This window comes from Taudactylus pleione, unplaced genomic scaffold (assembly GCF_031769625.1).
Source record: "Taudactylus pleione unplaced genomic scaffold, aTauple2 ptg000377l, whole genome shotgun sequence".
NCBI lineage: Eukaryota > Metazoa > Chordata > Amphibia > Anura > Myobatrachidae > Taudactylus > Taudactylus pleione.
In genome coordinates this window covers 5710484-5728538 of record NW_028284778.1, presented here as the reverse complement: position 1 = coordinate 5728538, position 18055 = coordinate 5710484, and the positions used below count along the sequence as shown (strand labels likewise).

The 18055-nt window shown below is 46.1% G+C and overlaps 1 pseudogene across 1 annotated transcript; it reads right to left on the bottom strand.

The window, feature by feature from the left end:
• Window positions 1-378: 378 nt before the first annotated feature.
• Window positions 379-17073, bottom strand: LOC148508080 (uncharacterized; annotated as a pseudogene). The gene is made up of 8 exons (XR_015869634.1): window positions 16990-17073; window positions 15533-15724; window positions 13098-13219; window positions 12879-12976; window positions 12612-12723; window positions 6016-6113; window positions 5761-5872; window positions 379-2063 (listed from the first exon to the last, which is right to left on the bottom strand). The product of XR_015869634.1 is annotated as an uncharacterized LOC148508080 (transcript).
• Window positions 17074-18055: the final 982 nt, after the last annotated feature.

Sequence of the window (18055 nt, the reverse complement as noted above, 5' to 3'; positions counted from 1 at the left end):
TATGGGAGACCGGCATTCGGGATGCCGACTGTCAAAATACAGAGAGTGGCATCCTGACGCTCAGTATCCTAACAGGGGTTATGTACATATGCTAAACCTCCCCCTTTCACTCCCTAACCCTCTGTTCCTGCATCCTAACCCTCCTCTATGTGCCTAAACCTAACCCTCCCCCCTGCACCTCCCCCCCTGCACCCTGACCCTCCTCGTTAGTGCCTAAACCTAACCCTCCACCCTTGGTGCCTGACTCTAACTCTCCCCCCTTAGTGCTTAACCCTAACCTCCCCCAGTAGTGCCTAAACCTACTATCCCCTTGTCCACAGCCTAACCCTAACCTCCCCCTCCCCCCCTGCAGCCAAACCCTACCCCCCACAGCTTTCTAATGCCTGATGGAGCTAGCAACAGAGGGTTCACTACCTCTGGTGACAGTGTATGAGAAGGAAATAAACGATTTGGGTCTCCAGCAGGTACTCGGGTTTGGGGGTGCCTATGGCAGCATGGCAAAAAAAAAAGCCCAACAGACTACAGGACCATTGAGGGGTATGAGGTAGACTTAAAGAGTGCTCAGATTTCAACTGGTCCTCTATTTCCAATAGTTCCATCAAGATGACAAAAAATATGTGACCCATGTAATTTCTCTAAGAACTTCTATAACAACGTGATCTTGTTATTAATGTGCAGCGTGTTAGCAATATCTAATGGAATGAGGAATCCAGTGTTATGATGTTTAACATTTATAGACATAGGTGAAATGTGTGTAATTGATAACATGTACTTATACTGTGTGACTGAAGATTTCAGTTGCCCTCCATTAATGAGTGATATTGATAAACCTTTCAGTACACGTTCTGTAAAATGTATACATAAATACATGTGCAATTTGCAATATTTATATAACTGCAGCAACTCTGTTTCAGGTCTTATCAGCTCATGGATATATGTGTATACGTATGGATATATGTCTTATTATGTGTAACAAGACTTGATTTATTTGTAAAACAATTTGATCACTAAGTGTCTATGTGACAGCGCTGATGTTTAACAAGATCGGATTTCTCTGTAAACCATTGCCCACACTCAGAACACAAAAATGGCTTACTGCCCGTGTGTCTTTTCTTATGTCTAGCAAGATGATATTTGCATGTGAAACATTTCCCACACTCAGAGCATGGGAATAGTTTCTGACCTGTGTGGAATTTCTGATGTTTAACTCGACTTGAGTTCTCTGAAAAACATTTCTGAACATGGAAATGGTTTCGCACCGGTGTGAGTTCTCTGGTGTCTAACAAGATGATATTTCTGTGTAAAACATTTCCCACATTCAGAACACAGAAACGGCTTATCGCCCGTGTGTCTTTTCTTATGTCTAGCAAGATGATATTTGCATGTGAAACATTTCCCACACTCAGAGCATGGGAATGGTTTCTCACCTGTGTGACTTCTGCGATGTTTAAAAAGGTCTGATTTCTGTATAAAATATTTATCACACTCAGAGCATGGAAATGGTTTCTGACCTGCGTGGAATTTCTGATGTTTAACTCGACTTGAGTTCTCTGAAAAACATTTGCCACACTCTGAACATGGAAATGGTTTCGCACCGGTGTGAGTTCTCTGGTGTCTAACAAGATGATATTTCTGTGTAAAACATTTCCCACACTCAGAACACAGAAACGGCTTCTCACCTGTGTGAGTCCTTTGATGTTTACAAAGATCTGACTTGTGTGTAAACCATTTTTCACACTCAGAACATGGAAATGGTTTCTCACCTGTGTGAGTTTTCTGGTGTCTAACAAGTGATTTCTTTATGAAATATTTCCCACACACATTACAGGGAAATATTTGATCACCTATGTGAGCTGTACTACGTGTAGCAATATTGGAATGATTAGGAGAACATTGCTGATGCTCTAAGTGATCAGATGATATATCAGCACTGTGATGTACTGGATGTACATTTAGGGTCATGGGATTTTCTTCTGGAGATCCTTGTGTGATGTTATCGTGTATTTTAAAATCTGTCGACAAAGTTAGATATCCCTCAGATGTATTCTTGCTTGTGCATCCATCTGTTGGAAATACATGTAGGAAATACATTAATTTCTATTAGCAAACTACAAACACTTAATTATAATGATACATTTGCAAACAAATATAACTCTTATGAACATATAAAAGTTTGGATTAAAATATAAACACAACCCCATGGCATAGACCCAGCCACACTAACATCCAGATTGCACAGCCAACCAAAAACGCAAACGCAAACTTTGTTGAGTAAAAGTTCCCAAGTATACACACTGCCCACCCACCACCAGGCAGTGACACTGCCCAAAACAAATGACCACACAGACACTGCCCTAACACACGACACTGGAGTCATGAAAGCAGGGTAGATAAATGTGGGTTAAATTAGCAGAATATCCTGTCCATGCATATACACTATTCGTAGTCCCCTAGATGGACACAGGGAAGAGATAACAGTGAAATACACTCTATAGGTCCCCTTCTGTTCAATCTCAGTAGCAAACTCCGATGACCGGAGTCAAGCTGCTAATTTAGGCTGAAGCTTCGGTGCAGACAATCAGTGAGAGGGAAGGAGAGCAGCAGGACACAGAGACACAGAATGATGACAGCAGGATGGAGTAGAGCATCAGAAGACAGGAAAATGGAGCAAAGCACACATACAGGGAAACAGTATAAAGTGGAAGGAAACATACGGGCAGAGCAGGACACAGATCATAAGATGAAGAGCATCAGTACATAGCTTCCAAGCACAGAGACTGGCAGGTAGCCATTGAGCCATGACAGGTAAGGGATGTAAGGTGGAGTTTGTGTGAAAATTGAAAAGCAAACACTCAACAATATTACACTTGGAAGATCATGTGTAATGTCACATCTATGATTATGGGTAAGGATACATGTGTAGTGCACACAGAGGATCATGGGTAATATCACACAGGGCCTCATCCTCTTGATCACCGATTGAATCACTGTGGTAACATCCCTTGTTCTGATGTATAATAATCAGCAAAAAATGTAGGGAGGCTTGGCTGGTAGCACACATTGATATGAGTATGCGAGGAGGACTCTAATAGGGGTGGTTGGCTGCATACTCCCTCACTGAACAGACAAAGACTAATTAGTTTATACTGACAGAGGAGAATATAAAATAAGATATCTCTATCCACCTATCTGTGGGACACTGGCAAAGAGGAGGTGTAGAGGGCGCTGCAAGGAGTTGGCACATCAAACTAAACTCCTCCCCTCGACATCCCATCAACCACTGCAGAGCCAATTTAGGTTGACTTTGTGCCCTTTGAAGACACACCTTCTCTGTATAGCTGCAGTTTCTCCTGTTTTTTTCCCTATGCTTATTACTTATTGTCCGCAATATCCAGTTCTTGGGTTAGGGGTGTCCCGATCTCTGCTGTGTTGGAAACCAGACACCCCGGGGGTTAGTTGCTGCTGGTCGTGAAGCCTGCTAGAAAGCCCATGGACCGCTCGAAGGAACTACAGTGCAGCGCATTCTCTCCCCACTGTGATAGAGATGGGGCTTGAGGCAGTCCCCCTGCTTGGTGATGCATTCGGCAATGTGGACGTTATACCCTGGGGGGAGACTGGCAGATATCCCAAACAGCACAGTGCTTGGCAGAGCTAGCTTCCTGGTACTGCTGTGGGAGGAGCATTTGTAAAGGGCTGGTATGTTTCTTGGTTGGAAAAGACTTCAAGGCTGCTCTCCTGCCCTCCTTAGGCAAACATTTGCTTGAAGACATTGGTTAGTTCCAGGCATAAGGCTGCTGTACTTGTTTTCATGTATCCTACTGGCTGCCGGTGCTCTTCTATATAGAGAAGCACAGCTGTAATAATAGTTTTGTGTTGGGAAGCCTACTCTTTTTGTTGTTGTAACTGAGTGGGTCTCTGTATTACTCTCTCTGCAGTCTGTTTGCACTGGTTTAAATTCACAATACGGTTTAATCTGCTTGTTTTTCATTTTCCAGTATGTCTCTAAAAACTTTCCAGGTCCAAAGCTGCTGGCGAGTCTGTGGTGTTGCACTACACACGTTCCCAAAACCGTGCTAAATTGCACAGTCATGGACTGGGATCTGCGCGTGTCTGGAGGTGATGCATCCAAAATGGCGGAACCAGCCTGGCTTGGCAGAATGCTATGCTCTATTACGGACCTAGTAAGCAAGTCAGAGAGTCCTTCTCGGCGATTTCCCTCCACTTTGTCCCTAAACATGTCGACATTATGGTATCCTAAAGCAGTTCTAGTGGATGCCATGATGGCTCCCTGGCGGTACTCTCTAGGTTATCTTTTACATGGCAAGAAACCGGTAGCCTCCAAAAACAACCACAGTTTGGAATATATACATATATGGTGCAAATAGAAAAAAGGTACACACTTCAGTGTTTAAGTTGACTTCCCAATTGTCATAAATGTACTGTGGCTTATAAAGGGATTGAAACTTGCCTCGCTGAAGGTGTAGTTTAGGCTCTCTAACTTTTTTGTAAAAGGAAATTTAATTAAATTATGGAAGTGAAAACATTCCTTTAGGGTGTGTTGAATGTTCAACCATCTTATGCTCCACCAGTAGTGCCTTGAGACCTTAATTTGGTTCACTCCGTGTTAGAAAAGCCACCCTTTGTACAGCTTGTATTTGTGCAAGTATTTTACCTGGGAGGTGTTTTTTTCTGTTGACCATCTCTTCTGCCAGACGAATGTCCAAATTGGTGACCTTCTGCTATAGATTCATGTGCTTGGTTTTCCACCAGGACTAAGCTGCCCTGCGAATGTGTCCTTTTTTCAAACAACGGTTGTGTCCAGGTTTCACATAAATCAGGACATACCAGCACTGCGGCACGATTCGGCCCAGGGTAGTGAAGAGGACTTATCACTCCTAGTTGTGATTCTGACCATGAGAACCTGTGGATGAATCCGCTTCGATGAGGAAGACTGACAGCCTCATCTTTCATGTTGCACACAAATGAGGTTGGCGGGTAGAAAAGCAATCAGTGGGCAGATAGATCACTAATACCAGTCATCAGAAGTATGTCTCCGAACAGGGCCCTGTTCCCGAGCGTTCTGTGGCTCATTCTACTAGATCGATGAACAATTGTGCAAGGCTCAAAACTACACACACGTTTACCAAATCTTACAAAGTGTTTGCGGCTAGAGACGCCAGTTGTGGGGGAACCAATCTGAGCACAGCTTTGGCTGACCGTACCTTCCCCTAGGGGCACCTTTGGAAGATCCCCATGATTGGCAGTGTCCCCCAGATAGGAGGACAGAGGAAAGAGGATTTTTGGTGCTCACCGTTAAGTCAGTTTCTCTTACTCCTTTGTTGTGCATTTTATGTTTGTTCCTATTCAGGTTTCAGTGTTTGTTTTCCTGCTCGCATATGGTTTTGTTAAGTTTAAAATGAATTCTGATTGGCTCTGTAGGAGCTGAGCGGATGTAGAGTGCAGGCTTAGTTTCAAACAAGTTTAATTTGATGCGCCAGCTACTCACAGGGGCTTCGACACCCCACATTTGCCAGTGTCCCTAAGATGGAGTAAGAGAATTGCATTTAATGGGGAGTGCCAAAAATCATTTTCTTATTATAGCCAGGAAAGTAATAGAGAAAAGGACGTGATCTTCAAAAGCTGGAACATTATGGTGGGCAGGGCCTAATATGACGGCTCTGATGAGACATGTCTTGAATTTATAGTGGCTGAATAAGGAGAATATGTGACTCTGTCCTGTAATAAGTGATTATTACTCACCTGTGCTGAGATCTGTAGGGATTTCCTCCTCCTTACATTGTTGATCACCCCTCACATACGTCTCTTCTTCTCCCTCCATATATTCTACCTTAATATTAGTCAGATCTTCACCCTAATTAAGCCACAAAATAATAAATTAACACTTTAGTAAAGTCAGATTTCAGATTAGTATAATGTCAGTGTATAAGACACACACAGCATCTGTACAGTGATAAATCACTTTGGTATATTGAGGAGACCCTAAACCCCACCTACTTGATGCTCCTGTGGGATCCTGTGATTCTCCTCTGCACAATCCTGGGAATAAAGAGGACGGGGACATCTCTCTGGGGTATCTCTGTTACTGGCTCCATCTGTAGGAGACACACGGTGACTAAGTACATTGGTATGTATGCGATTATCAGGTGATGTGTGTACATTAACCTTATCAACGCCATAGCTTAATAGTGGATGCATTTACTTAGTATATAAGGAGACATCTCTTATACGTTGCAACCTTGAATTGATGTCAATACTTCAATAAACAGTCGGCATTAATGGGATGCCGAACTCCAGCCCGTGATTATCAAGGGGGTGCCGGAGGTGCGGGCGGCAGTGTTGGCTCCCTCACTGTGACAGGCAGTGGCGGGCTGGGCCGGGGGGCAGGGTGCCATGTGCCCCCCGGGCCGCAGCGCCATGAGGGCCGCGGGCAGTCTGTGTCTCTGTGACACAGGCTGCACCGCGTGTGTAGCGCTGACCGGACGGATCAGCAGCCAATGAGAGTCGGACAGACTCTCATTAGCTGCTGCTGCGCCCACTGCAGGAGCCGCTCCATCTTCCGGCTCCGGCAGTGGGTAATGGGAGAGGCGTCATGACGTCTCTCCCATAATGCAGAGCGGCCCGGCCTGGGAGGACAGACGGAGAATCGGATGGCGGCGGCGGCAGCGGGGATTCAGGTAAGTGTTTTTGTTTTGTTTTTTTAATTACGTGTGTCTACTGAGGGGGGGGGCTGGCACTACAAGGGGGGGACCACTACTGGGGCCACTACAAAGGGTGGGGGACTACTACTACTACTGGGGGCACTACAAGGGGGGGGGGACTACTACTACTGGGGACTACTACTGGGGGCACTACTACAAGGGGGGGGACTACTACTACTGGGGGCAATACAAGGGGGGGACTACTACTAGGGGCACTACAAAGGGAAGGGACTACTACTAGGGGCACTGCCTAGGGGGGAGGGGACTACTACTAGGGGCACTACATAGGGGGGAGGGGACTACCACTGGGGGCACTACATAGGGGGGAGGGGACTACCACTGGGGGCACTGCATCGAGGGACCAATGCTGGGGGCTCTATATAAAGGGCAATACTGGGGGTACTGCATAGGGGGGAGACTACAACTGGGGCCACTATTTAAGGGGCACTGCATAAGGGTTACCACTATTGGGGGCACTGCATGGGGGTGAACTGCTACTGGGGGCACTATATAAGGGGCACTGCATAGGGGGTACCACTATTGGGGGCACTATATAAAGGGCTTACTACTGGGGGCACAAGGGGCACTGCACAGGGGGACCACTACTGGGGGCACTATATAAGGGACTTATTACTGGGGGCACAGGGGGGACCACTACTGGGGGCACTGTATAAGGGGCACTGCATAGGTGGGATCACTACTGGGGGCACTACTGGAGGCCTCCATAAGGGGTACTCTCCTGGGGCACAGGGGGGCACTGCATAGGGCACTACGACAGGGGGCTGCCCCTAATCTTTATTTTTACATTACATTAATCCCATATGGACCCGCCTCCTCCCTGGAACACTTGGGGGGGGGGGGCTCCGTAGCACGCACGTTCTTCGGGCACCCTGGCTACACGCTACTCCTCTGCCAGGGCCGTCTGCATGCATTTGACCCCCAGGCTAAAAGTTGTCAGCCAGCCCCTGGTGACAGGAGCTGAGTGCTGCACTTAATGCTACAGTGCAGCACCCGGCTCCTGTCAGTGAGGGGGAGCCTGCACCTTGGTATCACCTCTCGGCGGGTGACTACTGGGTGCGGCCCGCACCCCCCTTGTAACACCACTGGATATATCAATACCAGTAAGCTCATTAAAAAGTGGCAGAAATATCAAATCAATAGTGTTTTATTTGAGGAAATGACCAATAGATATTTAACAATGTATTTCTAGGGTCTTCACTTCTCCAGCAGTGCGGCAACGGACAGGGATATATTTTGTGCAGCACTAGAGGAAACCAGAACCCTCTGAACAGAAGCGTGTACCCAGCCTCTCCCACTATATTACTGATGAAGGCACTGTGTTGTACTGAGGACATCTTAGAACGTTGTTTATCTTACAAGTCCTCTCTAAAAAGTGTTCTTAAGTTGCATACACACACACAACGATTTTTTGAACGATTATCGTTAACGATATCGTTTATCATTCAATCGTTGAAAAAATCGTTCACTTTCTAAGTTAAAACGATGAACGATTATCGTTCATGCGCATTCACGTTTGTAGTTTGTAGTTCAGTCAGACTGACCAACTCAACGATTTTCATAAAGGGAATATACAAAAATATCGTTCATTACACTTTAAAAAATCTGACAGAAAATCGTTCAGAAAATCGATGGTAACAAAATCGTTGTGTGTGTATGCACCTTTACTCTCTAACACAACCCTGTAAGGCATCGACTACAGAAATCCCAAAACATTGATATGTTCTGGGAATGGGAAGAGCTTTGTTGTTTAGGAGACGGCAGAAAATGCTTCATTTAAACAAATAACTAAAATTTAAATAAAAAATTAGAAGAACCATACCTGGAATCACCTGGAAAATGCAAAAAAGGGGACTGTGGGCATATGCTATATAAAAAGCTTGACTTCAGTATGTGTAGGTAGTTTACAGTATAAAACTGGTAGTGGTCACACTATGGGCCTGATTCAGAGTTGGGAATAGAGAGAGATATCTCTCTCAACTGATCATCTTGGTGAAACCATGCTGCACTGCAAGTGGGGCAGATTTAAAATGTGCAGAGAAATTTAGATTTGGGAGGGAGGTGTCCAAACTCACATCTAAAGTGCAGTGTAATAATAAAGCTGTGCAGTATTTGTGAGCTACATACAAAAGCAGCCAGTATTTACCCTACATGCAAGAAAAAAAAAATTTATTTACACCACTTGCATTGCAACATGGTTTGCCCAGGTACACAGTCAAGTGCTATCTCTCCCTCTATTCCCAACTCTGAATCAGGCCCTATATGTGTGTGCCTCCAAGTATATCACCAACGTCCTGCACCACATGAAATACAACGACTAGACATAGAAGAAACTTGAAAAGCCAAGCGAAGAATTCTTACATGGGGATGTGATAGAAACAGCCAGGAAAGTAATAGAGAAAAGGACGTGATCTTCAAAAGCTGGAACATTACGGTGGGCAGGGCCTAACGTGGCGGCTCTGATGAGATGTGTCTTAAATTTTGGGAGATAAATCAGACTGCACTAGGACAACATTTCTATTTCTATAGGCCTTAAACCCAGTATGTTTTTCATATCATATCATTATGAAAATAGATTTGCTTTCCTAAATCTATAGGTTAGGAAGTGGACGCACTCCCCAGGAGACTGAGGGGTCTATTTACTAAGCAGTGTTAGGAGACAGAGTGAAAAGTGATAAGGTGCCAGCCAATCAGCTCCTAACTGTCATCTCACAGGCTGTGTTTGAAAAATGACAGTTAGGAGCTGATTGGCTGGCACCTTTGGTACTTGGAGATAAATTGGTACTGCCGCCTGGTAGTAGTGCAGGCTCAAGATCATATTAGACACATATATATAAGGAGAACAGGACACTTCAAACATGACTAAATGGCAAAAGAGACTAAGGACCTGATTCAGACCCGCTCGCTAGATGCGATCGCGCGCTTCCAGCTTATGCAAATCTGGCACACGCCCAGCAAGGCAAGCGATCGCAAGGCAAGACATAAGCAAGCCCACTATATCCTGGCGTGCGATCACTTCATGTATGTAGACGCCCACCATCCATTCTTAAAACGCCCACTTGTGTACGTCATCTCCTGGAAGTGCCTAAAAACATTGGTACATCGAGCACCATCGAATGCGATCGCAGCGCTTAAGGTTGACTATACCCTGCCGCAAGTGTGAAATTCCACCAAGTGACGTGTACAATGACGCAGCCTTTTAATTATGCGCGCTTCTGAAACGGCGTTGCAACACTCAGGCACGCTTGCGTTCGCACCTCCACTGCCCCCGTTAGTAGTGCCCTGCCCCTGATACCACCCACAAATGGCCTCTCCTGTCACTCATTCAGATGGGCTGTCTATGCTGGGTGAGCGAGCGCTTCCCGATCTTTCGCAGTGGTTCACACACGCGCATTGGGATGCATACGCATCGAACAAGCGAGCCGCCGATTGCGAGCGTGTCTGAATCAGGTCCTAATAGCACTAGCTAAATATGTGCCATTTGACAATGTACCATTTAATTAGATGGCACCAGGAACTTAATGCACTAGCTAAATATGCCAACTACTGAAGAATAACTAGATAATTCTAAAATTATATATAGGAAACCGCTAACCACAGTTTCAACATAGCTCTGGTAATTACACTGAAGAATATGTTAGCAGGTTTTCTGAATAGAACATATAATTCAGAATGCTGGGCGGATGTTTCCAAATTACTTGCGCTTACAGGTAACATGTTTTCTGCATAGCACCGATAATTGCTGGCTAGCTCTTCCAAATAGAAAAGGTCATTTACACTGTAGAAAAATGCTGAACAAATCTTTCCAGTAGCACAAGTAATTTACACTATGAAAATAGGAGACTTCATTATGAAAAGGATCCATGGGCCAAATGTAATCGGGTGACAGTTTAGCAGTATATTCTCACACTTTTTAAGCTCGCCCAATGTAATAGAGTCTGAGAACATGCAAACTTGCATGTTTTTAGACTTTAACATCCAGATATTTTCCCATTTTGAAAATAAAACTCGACAAATGTGAGAGATTACTGCTAAACTCTCACCCTATTACATTTGGCCCCCATGTGTCCCATTAGCACCGAGAGAAGTGTTATGTGCTCAAAGCTCTGAGGGCCTGATTCAGAGCCGGACGCAAGTGGCCGTTCGTTCGTTCCGACCGATGTTCGCACAACTGCGCATGCGTACGGATTTTAATACGCATGCGCGAACCAGTCAGTGCGGCCGAAAATCGTGTGCTCGCTAAATAGCGAATGCCTGCTAATTTGAGTGACAGAATGAGGCGTTTGTGGGTGGTAACAGGGGAAGGTGCTTGAAAACGGGGAGTGGAGATCCGAACGCAGGCGTGCCAAACGGTCAAAACGGGTGTTTAATGGGAGTGCATAATTAACAAAGCAGCGTCATCGACCACGTCACTTGGTTGTTTTATAGTTAGAACTGCTCGCATGATTGTGGTAGGAAAAACCAACCACAAGAATAGCGAGCAGTTTATACGCCGTCCGATGTACTCGATTAATCTAATAAATAGCGGACATGACGTATGATGCGAGCGGCCAGGGGGCGTTTTTTTCAAAATTACGTTTGCATATTTTGTTCGCTCGTTCAGACATAGAGGCATGAACAGATCGCAAAGAGCGAACGGTTAATTTAAATAGCCAGCCCCTTTTTCTAGACGAGCGAGCGCAAATAGCGTCCAGCTCTGAATCAGGCCCTGAGTGCAGAAACTTCTACTTTGAGATCATTGGACAACTTTGTAATGTTCAGGGATTACTGGAAGTGAGCAATAGTAAATACATCCTCAAAGTCCTATAAAATTCCAAGGAGATTGCTGATGTGGTTCTGATGTAAGAAAATCCAGAGTCTGAGGAGGAGACTGGTCAGATCTCTGGGCCGGTAACACACAGTGACATGATGTGAGGGGGAGAGCAGGAGTATAATAGGGGCTGATGGCTCCTGATGTATGAAATACACCAGAGAGTGTGGGGAGGAGACTGGTCAGATCTCTGGGCTGGTAACACACAGTGACATGATGTGAGGGGGAGAGCAGGAGTATAATAGAGGCTGATGGCTCCTGATGTATGAAATACACCAGAGAGTGTGGGGAGGAGACTGGTCAGATCTCTGGGCTGGTAACACACAGTGACATGATGTGAGGGGGAGAGCAGGAGTATAATAGGGGCTGATGGCTCCTGATGTATGAGATACACCAGAGAGTGTGGGGAAGAGACTAGTCAGATCTCTGGGCTGGTAACACACAGTGACATGATGTGAGGGAGAGAGCAGGAGTATAATAGGGGCTGATGGCTCCTGATGTATGAGATACACCAGAGAGTGTGGGGAGGAGACTGGTCAGATCTCTGGGCTGGTAACACAGTGACATGATGTGAGGGAGAGAGCAGGAGTATAATAGGGGCTGATGGCTTCTGATGTATGAGATACACCAGAGAGTGTGGGGAGGAGACTGGTCAGATCTCTGGGCTGGTAACACACAGTGACATGATGTGAGGGGGAGAGCAGGAGTATAATAGGGGCTGATGGCTCCTGATGTATGAGATACACCAGAGAGTGTGGGGAGGAGACTGGTCAGATCTCTGGGCTGGTAACACACAGTGACATGATGTGAGGAGGAGAGCAGGAGTATAATAGGGGCTGATGGCTCCTGATGTATGAGATACACCAGAGAGTGTGGGGAGGAGACTGGTCAGATCTCTGGGCTGGTAACACACAGTGACATGATGTGAGGGAGAGAGCAGGAGTATAATAGGGGCTGATGGCTCATGACTCCCCCACATTGTCCTCATTAGTTTGTACTGACAGAGGAGGATGCAGAATAAGGCTGATGTAGTGACTTTTCTGTATTAAGTGATTATTACTGACCTGTGCTGATATCTATAGGGATTTCCTCCTCCTTACACGGCTGATCACCCCTCACATATGTCTCTTCTTCTTTCTCTGTATCTTCTATCTTAATGTTAGTCAGATCTTCACCCTAAATAACCCACATAACAATTATGTAACACTGTAATTATTGTGGATACTATTAATTGAGAATAAATAGGAGAATATCAGTGTATAAGACACACACAGCTGCTCTACAGATCATAGAATAAAAGTAACTTTGGTGAGACCCTAAATCCCACCTACCTGATCCTCCTGTGGGGTCCTGTGATTCTCCTCTGCACAGTCCTGGGAATACAGAGAACGGGGACATCTCTCTGGGGTATCTCTGTTACTGGGTCCATCTGTAGGAGACACACAGTGACTTACATTGTAATATGTGATTATCAGATGATGTGTGTATCTTGGTGCCCCCTCCCCCCATAACTCCTCTCCCCTATACAATACACAAAAGTCTGCTCTTACCCAGTGACATGAGGGGCTGGTGATTCTCCATCATCACGTCCATGTACATATCCCTCTGTCCTTCTATATACTCCCCCTCCTGCATGGAGATAGATAGTGACATCCTGACACCTTATAGAAACCTGACACAAACACAATGATAGTCATCACCCACACACATCCCCTGGTGTTACTGTATAATGTCCCATTCCCAGCAGTCACCTCTCCAGTCATCACCCAGACACATCTCCTGGTTTTACTGTATAATGTCCCACTCCCAGCAGTCACCTCTCCAGTCATCACCCAGACACATCCCCTGGTGTTACTGTATAATATCCCACTCCCAGCAGTCACCTCTCGAGTCATCACCCAGACACAGCCCCTGGTGTTACTGTATAATGTCCCATTCCCAACAGTCACCTCTCCAGTCATCACCCAGGCACAGCCCCTGGTGTTACTGTATAATGTCCCACTCCCAGCAGTCACCTCTCCAGTCATCACCCAGACACAACCCCTGGTGTTACTGTATAATGCCCCGTTCCCAGCAGTCACCTCTCCAGTCATCACCCAGACACATCCCCTGGTGTTACTGTATAATGCCCCGTTCCCAGCAGTCACCTCTCCAGTCATCACCCAGACACATCCCCTGGTGTTACTGTATAATGTCCCGTTCCCAGCAGTCACCTCTCCAGTCATCACCCAGACACAACCCCTGGTGTTACTGTATAATGTCCCATCCCCAGCAGTCACCTCTCCAGTCATCACCCAGACACAGCCCCTGGTGTTACTGTATAAAGTCCCATTCCCAGCAGTCACCTCTCCAGTCATCACCCAGACACATCCCCTGGTGTTACTGTATAATATCCCACTCCCAGCAGTCACCTCTCCAGTCATCACCCAGACACAGCCCCTGGTGTTACTGTATAATGTCCCACTCCCAGCAGTCACCTCTCCAGTCATCACCCAGACACAGCCTCTGGTGTTACTGTATAATGTCCCACTCCCAGCAGTCACTTCTCCAGTCATCACCCAGACACAGCCCCTGGTGTTACTGTATAATGTCCCACTCCCAGCAGTCACCTCTCCAGTCATCACCCAGACACAGCCCCTGGTGTTACTGTATAATGTCCCACTCCCAGCAGTCACCTCTCCAGTCATCACCCAGACACAGCCCCTGGTGTTACTGTATAATGTCCCACTCCCAGCAGTCACTTCTCCAGTCATCACCCAGACACAGCCCCTGGTGTTACTGTATAATGTCCCACTCCCAGCAGTCACCTCTCCAGTCATCACCCAGACACAGCCCCTGGTGTTACTGTATAATGTCCCATTCCTAGCAGTCACCTCTCCAGTCATCACCCAGACACAGCCCCTGGTGTTACTGTATAATGTCCCATTCCTAGCAGTCACCTCTCCAGTCATCACCCAGACACAGCCTCTGGTGTTACTGTATAATGTCCCACTCCCAGCAGTCACTTCTCCAGTCATCACCCAGACACAGCCCCTGGTGTTACTGTATAATGTCCCACTCCCAGCAGTCACCTCTCCAGTCATCACCCAGACACAGCCCCTGGTGTTACTGTATAATGTCCCACTCCCAGCAGTCACCTCTCCAGTCATCACCCAGACACAGCCCCTGGTGTTACTGTATAATGTCCCACTCCCAGCAGTCACTTCTCCAGTCATCACCCAGACACAGCCCCTGGTGTTACTGTATAATGTCCCACTCCCAGCAGTCACCTCTCCAGTCATCACCCAGACACAGCCCCTGGTGTTACTGTATAATGTCCCATTCCTAGCAGTCACCTCTCCAGTCATCACCCAGACACAGCCCCTGGTGTTACTGTATAATGTCCCATTCCTAGCAGTCACCTCTCCAGTCATCACCCAGACACAGCCCCTGGTGTTACTGTATAATGTCCCGTTCCCAGCAGTCACCTCTCCAGTCATCACCCAGACACATCCCCTGGTGTTACTGTATAATGTCCCGTTCCCAGCAGTCACCTCTCCAGTCATCACCCAGACACAACCCCTGGTGTTACTGTATAATGTCCCATCCCCAGCAGTCACCTCTCCAGTCATCACCCAGACACAGCCCCTGGTGTTACTGTGTAATGTCCCATTCCCAGCAGTCACCTCTCCAAGACACATCCCCTGGTGTTACTGTATAATGTCCCGTTCCCAGCAGTCACCTCTCCAGTCATCACCCAGACACAGCCCCTGGTTTTACTGTATAATGTCCCACTCCCAGCAGCCACCTCTCCAGTCATCACCCAGACACTGCCCCTGGTGTTACTGTGTAATGTCCCATTCCCAGCAGTCACCTCTCCAGTCATCACCCAGACACATCCCCTGGTGTTAATGTATAATGTCCCATTCCCAGCAGTCACCTCTCCAGTCATCACCCAGACACAGCCCCTGGTGTTACAGTATAATGTCCCATTCCCAGCAGTCACCTCTCCAGTCAGCAGCTGAATGATCTTGTTGGTGAGTTCCAGGATCTTCTGGTCATTGTCTCTCTCATGTATCAGTGAGTGAAGTGGAGGCACTGTGATGGGGCTCTGGGTCCTGCTCAGTCCTCCTGATACATGGGGATGACACCAGGGCATCTCACACTCACCAGATGTCATCTTTAATACTCTGTAATCCTATGTAATGAGGGAGATACCAATGTAAAGGTAAATAAAAAATCCACATATATGGAGTATTTTAATGGGTTAAGTGTGCAATAAATACCATAGTGAAAACCCTACAGCTTGGTTCCTCTGCTTCCGGCCAGACCCCAAACATGAATCACCTGCTAGTTTGAACACAGTAGTGCAAACAGCCTGATGATGATGTAGTAAGAGCTGGTTGAAAAGAGAGGACTCAGAACAGCCGCCCACTGAATATGGTAGGAGCAGCAGCAGGAGAGGTTATTTATAGGACTGTCATACAATAGTTTCCATAAAAGAATCTCCCAGAGGCAGACTGCCACAAATAATACAACTGGTTACATTCATGATATACAAAACAGTTAAAGAAAGCCTCCTAAATGTGTCTGACAGGAGTCTTGCTGGTGCATCCCAGAGACCAGAGCCACATGGGATGGAGAAACCCTCACCAAAGTCAAGTCAATATTTTATTAATAGAGATACGAATGATATGATGAGCGATATAACAATGAAATTCCTGGACCTATCATCTCCCCAGTCAGGACCCTGTGATAGTAATAGAGAGAATAGTGATGTCACTGTGACACTACCAAACTCCCTCACCTCCCCAGTCAGGTCCCTGTGTTAGTAATAGAGATAATAGTGATGTCACTGTGACACTCCCAGACTCCCTCACCTCCCCAGTCAGGTCCCTGTGTTAGTAATAGAGATAATAGTGATGTCACTGTGACACTCCCAGACTCCCTCACCTCCCCAGTCAAGTCCCTGTGTTAGTAATAGAGATAATAGTGATGTCACTGACATTCTCAGAAGCCCTCAACCTCCCCAGTCAGGTTCCTGTGTTAGTAATAGAGATAATAGTGATGTCACTGTGACATTCTCAGAAACCCTCACCTCCCCAGTCAGGTCCCTGTGTTAGTAATAGAGATAATAGTGATGTCACTGTGACATTCTCAGAAACCCTCACCTCCCCAGTCAGGTCCCTGTGTTAGTAATAGAGATAATAGTGATGTCACTGTGACATTCTCAGAAACCCTCACCTCCCCAGTCAGGTCCCTGTGTTAGTAATAGAGATAATAGTGATGTCACTGTGACACTCCCAGACTCCCTCACCTCCCCAGTCAGGTCCCTGTATTAGTAATAGAGATAATAGTGATGTCACTGTGACACTCCCAGACTCCCTCAACTCCCCAGTCATGTCCCCGTGTTAGTAATAGAGATAATAGTGATGTCACTGTGACACTCACAGATCCCCTCACCTCCCCAGTCAGCAGGTATATGATCTCCAGGGTGAGATGTAATATCTTCTCAGTCATGTGACTCCTGTCCTGGTCCATGCTCATGTGACTTCTAGTAAGACTGGTTACTTCAGCTCAATTGTCTAGAAAAAATATAATAATTATAACAAACATCACAGAGTACATGTAACATACTCATATATGAAACACTGAGTGATCAGTAAGTCACCTCTTTTCCCCAGTCATAGAGCTCTGATCAGTGTTTCTCAGAGGTTCCTCTGATCCAGCTTCATGAGACTTCTGAAAGACCATCACACAAAGTGCCGTATTGCTGAGAGTTACATGAACATTACTCGTGGCTTAGACACAAATTTGGTGAAATATACTCCATGTAAAATTGTTGTGAATGCCTAAACTGGGTATTTGAGAAAAAATGTTGGTATCTACTATAACTTAATATGTAAATGTTTCTGCTGCACGGATACAAAAATTATCACACAGGCCAATATCACACACTTGTTACATAATAATCATTCTAAAGGTAACACCAATATAACACATCACTATACACAGGACACACACCTGATACACAGGTCACACTGATATCACACACCTGATACACACTGATCACTATACACAGGTCACACTGATATCACACACCTGATACACACTGATCACTATACACAGGCCACACACCTGATACACACTGATCACTATACACAGGCCACACACCTGATACACACTGATCACTATACACAGGTCACACTGACATCACACACCTGATACACAGTGATCATTATACACAGGTCACACTGATATCACACACCTGATACACACTGATATCACACACCTGATACACACTGATCACTATACACAGGTCACACTGATATCACACACCTGATACACACTGATCACTATACACAGGTCACACTGATATCACACACCTGATACACACTGATCACTATACACAGGTCACACTGATATCACACACCTGATACACACTGATCACTATACACAGGTCACACACCTGATACACACTGATCACTATACACAAGTCACACTATCACACACCTGATATATACTGATC